This window comes from Tursiops truncatus, chromosome 17 (genome assembly GCF_011762595.2).
Source record: "Tursiops truncatus isolate mTurTru1 chromosome 17, mTurTru1.mat.Y, whole genome shotgun sequence".
Lineage (NCBI taxonomy): Eukaryota > Metazoa > Chordata > Mammalia > Artiodactyla > Delphinidae > Tursiops > Tursiops truncatus.
The window spans coordinates 66,717,449-66,723,869 of NC_047050.1; positions in this window are offsets into that span (position 1 = coordinate 66,717,449).

The window sequence follows — 6,421 nt, forward strand, 5'->3', positions numbered from 1 at the left end:
AATTATAGTAGGCAGTTAGAAATCTGAATAGTTGGCAAGTTTTCAAATATCCAAATTTACAGTAAAACCCCCAGTTTTCTAGAAATAAGTGATTCTATGGGGCGAAAACTAGTTAATGGTTTTGATTCATTTTTTTCAAGTGCTAAAGTTATATTTTATTATTAGATGTGCGTTCCCCCCTAATATATCTTGCATAGTTCCTGGCCTGATGAAGCCATGATGTACAACTCCATCAAGTAAACTGATTCTTGTCTTCACATATGAACATGCTTGTTAACACCATCAATTACACCATAGACTGACTTCAGGGTCAACATAGGTAGTTAATTTGCCCTACACTGACCGGCCTCAGACTGCTGTATGTTAGGAATTCTTATGCTTGTTTTTTATGGATTACTGTCCCATTTGTGTTTGCAGTTACACATTGTTTTGGACAATGCATCTGCCTGGAAAAGAACATTCTACTGAATCCCATCTGCAATAGCAAAAAACAAACAAACAAAAACAACAAAAAAACAAACAGCAACAATAAGATCATCAAATCTTAATTGATTTTCTTTTGAAAAAAGAAGTAAATATCTACTCCAGGCCAAGTATGTGCTAAGAGTTGGGGCTACAGACATGCTAAACCCAAATAGCTCATAGGTTAGTGAAGAGGACAGGCATTTGTAAAATTATCCATATGGCAAGAAAAGTGAAGTACTCTGACAGGGACCCTAAACTGCTAACAGAAACTGACTAGATAAGATGAATTAGGCACATTGGCTGCTGAAACACTAGAGGGAACAGTCCAATGGGAGAGTCTATGGCCATTTAAGCTGGTACTTATTTCTAATCCATTTTTGTCACACCAAATGGGAAGCAAGAGGTGGAGAAAGGGGGAATCGCATTCTATAGACTTAGCGCGATCTGATGTACAATAAATCTTATTCATTCATATGTCTGTTTCTTTTCTCCTTCCTCCAGGGTGAGGACTTGAGACACTCACTACGTAAGTATTGACTACATTTGAAAAATCTCAGAGAAAGATAATAGCATTTCATATGTAATACAGATGTAAAAATGTATCATAGGTTTGACCTTGCTTCCTTCCTCCCTTTTCTCTAAGTATTGAGAATAATTTGAATACTTATTCAAAGTATTATTTGAACACTAATTTCAATACTTATTGAAATAAGTATTGAGAGTCTATTTTGTGCCAGACACTGATCTAGGTGCAGGGAATACAGCAGTGAAGCAAGTAGGCAAAATCCCTGTTCTCATGACACTTACAATGTAGTTGGGAAGATGTGGACAATAAACAAAAAAGTATATTTATTATGAGTATATACTTATACAATGAGTATATAATTGTTCAATATATACTTATGTATATACTTTATTGTCTGCATCATCCCAACTAGAATGTAAGCATTCTATACATATGTAACTGTGTTTACATATATATGTATATATGTATACATATACAGATGCTTACATATACAGATGTATATTCATATACATATGCTTTGTAAGGGTATACACATTACCCTTTATTATTATATTTAAATATATATACATAGATATATAATAATTGCTATGGCTAAAAGTAGAGAAAGGATAGCTTGTGCTAGGACAGCTGTGGGAGATACTATTCTTTTTTTAATCATTTTTTGTTTTTCTTAATTAATGGAATATAGTTGATTTACAATGTTGTGTTAGTTTCTGCTGTACAGCAAAGTGAATCTGTTATATATATACATATATCCACTCTTTTTTAGATTCTTTTCCCATATAGGTCATTACAGAGTATTGAGTAGAGTTCCCTGTGCTATACAGTAGGTCCTTATTAGTTACCTATTTTATATATAGTAGTGTGTATATGTCAATCCCAATCTTCCATTTTATCCATCCCTCCCCCGCTTCCCCCTTGGTAACCATAAATTTGTTTTCTACATCTGTGACTCTATTTCTGTTTTGTAAATAAGTTCATTTGTACCATATTTTTAGATTCCACATATAAGCGATATCATATGGAAGACACTATTCTTAAAGATGTGAGGTCAGGGAGAGTCTCAGTGAGGATCCGCAATATGAAGGGCATATGTATTTCTAAGTACGTCTGATAATAAAACATATCTTTAGCACTTGAAAAGCTAAATACAAAGTTATTAGCTAGATTTGGCCCCATGGAATCACTTTTGAAGTGAGATGCACTAATATAGTGTGTATTTTTCACAAGCCATTTCAGCAGCCCAGAGTACAGATATAGAATTGACAGTCTGATTTAATGAAACTTTGGGGTTTTGCCAGGTGAGTACAAGAAGAGAGGCGTAAAGGATTTGAGATGTACATGAGAGTATGATCTCGATGATATACCTTGGAATCTAAGCTTTCCTCTTTTCTTACACAGGTGATGCTTTGTGCTGAATTTGGGGGAATGGGGAGATGAAAAGACGTGGCCTTTGCTCTAAGAGAAGGAACTTATAGTGTAGTGAAATTTCCCAAATTTCAGTCATTCAAATGGCCCATTGTGTTTTTGTCGTATCTTTGTGCTCCCCACATTACTTAATGTTTTCTTTAATTACATATACTTCTAGACCTTAAAAGATTTTATTTGAAAAAAAAAGTTTGTGTCTCAGCTTAATGGAAAATCCGTTTCATTTGTCCTAAATAGAAGGTAATTGTTAAACCAAATGCAATGAAAACAGTCCTATGCTTGAATTTTCAAACCAGAAACTTTGTGTGCTGAGGTCTCCAAGCCTGGGTTTGCTTGCCTCTTTGATAAATAAAGGAGATTATCAAGTATAAAAGTTGTTAAGAGCATGCTAGCACAAAACTTAGTTTCTTCTTAAAGCCATTAGGAGGACTGAAGAGAAAGAAAAGAAGACCTGTCTCCACTTACCCTTCACTGTTATATAGTGTATTGTAAACTACAGTGTAAAAGCAACTGTTATCCTCTAATAATGCACACCCCATATTTAAAGAAATACATATCCAGGAAGAAGACAGTCATACTAACAAGCAAGTACAATATGTGTGTCAAGGGATGAGTGACAGACCTAGCTAGGGCCACTAAATGAGTTTGTCATTCTTTAAAAGAACAAAGTTTTGGAATCAATAGATGGCTTTAGTATGAGTGCTCCTAGAATGATGTCATAATTGAGTTAGTAGCTAAATTTGCAAGAGGTAGGCTCTCTAGGAAGCGAACCACATGGTGATGGACTTATCCATTCTGTTTGGCCACAGATGGTCATAGAAGGCTCCACCACCAGGCTGGGTTTAATATCTTTCTCTTACACTAAGCCTTGCTTTGGGCATCTACTTTGTCTCTTCTATTTATTTTGATTTCCAGTCCTGTGTTAGAGAAAAGGAAAGTGGAGATAGTGAGACCAGTTAAGAATGAGTAACCGAAGTGGGAGCCATAATGTCTAAACTAGGTCAGCGGAATCGGGGATGGAGAGGAACAGTTGGAATTAAAAGATATTTGACTATAGAATCTATAGAGATTAGTGATAGATAAACTGAGACAAGTACTTTAAAGAGGGACACTCCTGAGATGACAGGTGGCTCTGTGATATTTAAAAGTAGATGGAATGTGCAGCATGATTTAAGAAACTTTTATGTTGTCAAACTCTGTAACCTCTTTTAACTGGAAAGAGGCTTTCCTGGCGTACTTTCTGCCTTTTACCTGCATTCCAGACAGGTGAAGTTGCCAGATATTTAAGTTTCTTACTTATGAGTTAAATATTAAAACATAAATGAAACTGCTTTTTATTTAAATGTTGGATTTGCAGCAAAGAGCTAGTTTGAGATTTGGTATGAGAAGAGCCCACTTGGTAGTAAGCCCCACTGAAGGCAGAAATAATGTCTATTGCTTAGTAAGTAGTTACTGAATACACAAAGAAGGGTTCCAAGTCTTTGCTATGTCACATTTCCACTCTTTGAATTCTATCATACAGCTGTGTCTCTTTATTCCTTTAGAAAATACTTGTTGAGAACTACTTTCTGCCAGGCATCATTCTAAGCACTGGGATATAATTCATGATCACACTAAAATGTTCTTTTTTCATAGATCTAGAAAGTGATATAGAGCTTAATCAGATCACCACATAAATAAATGTAAAATTGCAGCTGTCATCGCATGTTACTAAGAGAGCTCTGAGCTGTCATGAGAATGTGAATGCATTCATTCATTCATTTAACAATTATTGGTTGAGTCCTATTTTCAGTCCTGTGTTAAGGAAAATAAATGTGGAGCCAGAAAGATCTGTGAAGAGGAAGTAACCCAAGTTGGAACCCATAATGTCTAAACTCAGTGAGTGAAAGTTGAGAAGGAGAGAAAGAGTTGGGATTAAAAGTAAATATAACATTGCAACTGTAATTGCCTGCTACTAAGAGAACTCTGAGCTGTCAGGGGAACATGAATACATTCATTAAATAATTTTTGGTTGACTCCTATTATGTACTGGCTCTCTTCTAGGCACTAGGGATGCAGCAGTGAGCAAATTAGGCAAAGCTTCCTGCCATCATGGAGATGACATTCTAAAGGAAGGAGAGAAATAATAAACAAGATAATTAACTGGTAATTAATTAATTGGTAAGCAGGGAAAGGGACAAGAGTGGAAAGGAGGCCATGGTTTTGGATAAGGTGGCCTGGAAGAGAAGGACTCAGCGGGAAGAGGACTTTTAAATAAGGACGTAAAAGGGCTTCCCTGGTGGCGCAGTGGTTGAGAGTCCGCCTGCCGATGCAAGGGACATGGGTTCGTGCCCCAGTCCGGGAAGATCCCACATGCTGTGGAGCGGCTGGGCCCATGAGCCATGGCCACTGAGCCTGCGCGTCCGGAGCCTGTGCTCCGCAACGGGAGAGGCCACAACAGTGAGAGGCCCGCGTACCGCAAAAGAAATAAATAAATAAAATAAGTAAATAAATAAATAAGGACGTAAAAGAAGTGTGTTCTATTCAGCTTTTCTGACTTCTCCATCTCAAAAATAAGCTTAATGGTTTTTTTTTTTTTCTTTTTTGGTTTCTTTGGCCGCACCGCACAAATTGCAGGATCTTAGTTCCCTAATCAGGGATCAAACCTGTGCCCCCTACAGGGAGATCGCAGAATCCTGACCACTGGACCGCCAGGGAATTCCTAAACTCGTGCCTAGAGCTCAGTAAATGTCAGTTCCTAAGTGGATGAACCTAACTGTTCCCTGTATTCAGATGAGGTTCTGAAATCTTGTTCACATGTGTGTACATTTTTCCTACACTACTCCACCTAACTTTTAAAACAAATAGGTCAGCCTCTCCCACCCACTTTTAATGTGATAAGTATTATTTGCTTGCAACAAATATATTTTACACTTAGGCTTACTCCTTTTGGTTTGCCTCTTAGCTCCATGGTCCTGAAGAAGCCAGGATGCAATACATTCTTGTTTTGTTTGTTCGAGGCACAGCTTGAGAGGTATAGAAAAGTAACACAAATGGCATTTGGTGGCAGTTCCAGGGCAGGAGGAAAAACATCCTGCACACATTTCCCTGTGTGGGTTCCGGGAGTATCTTCAGCAGGCAGCAGGGGATTAGATAGCTTATTGGCTTGCCGGGTGACCTTGGTAGGATGCATAACCTTCTTAGATCTCAGTTTTTTCACCTATGAAACAAAGGGAGTGCTAACCTTCTCTGATCCCTTAGAAGCGTTAGGAGGGAGAAATAAGTTAATGTTTGGAAAGGGCTGTGTGACCCTGTGAGCCAAGACATTATCAAAGTACAAAGTAAATTACAGGCACTGTTTGCTATCCCATTAGTAACTCAAATAGTACAAGGGGCTCCTCCTGTGAGATCCTTGTAAGTCAAGCTTGTAATACACACTTGTTTTTACACCAGGACAAAAATGGAAACAAAAGAGTTGGATACTCTTTCTCGTTGGATTCATTTTTAAAAGGTTTTGCAGTAGAAATTCTTATGGGCACAGAAATGTTCCTTTGCATAAGATCACCCTGCCCCAATTCCTTCATTTAGCCCTAGGAGCCAGGAAACAAGATAGAGTTTGGAGCTTGGAACCTGAACCCAAGGTTTCAAGACTTATGTGACTTTAGCCAACTTGCTTAGCATTCCTGACGCTGTTTCTGGACACGCAAAATGAGAACCATCATCATCATCCCTTCTTGGTTATGATGTCTCTTCAAAATAATTAAATAGCTGATACATTAGACTGTTGCCTCTTACTATGTTAAGCACTCTGTTAAAACTATCTCCCTAAATCCTCCCCAAAACTCTGTGAAGTATTGTCTATTATTATCCGTGATCTTCATATTAAATAAATGAGGCTGTGAAAGGCTAACTTACCTACAGTTACAAAGCTCAAAGGCAGGAAGGTTAGAATTCGCTGCAGATCTACCTGATTTCAGGCTGGAAAGTGGAACCTTAGCTTACTATGTTCTTTTCATCTTTGTA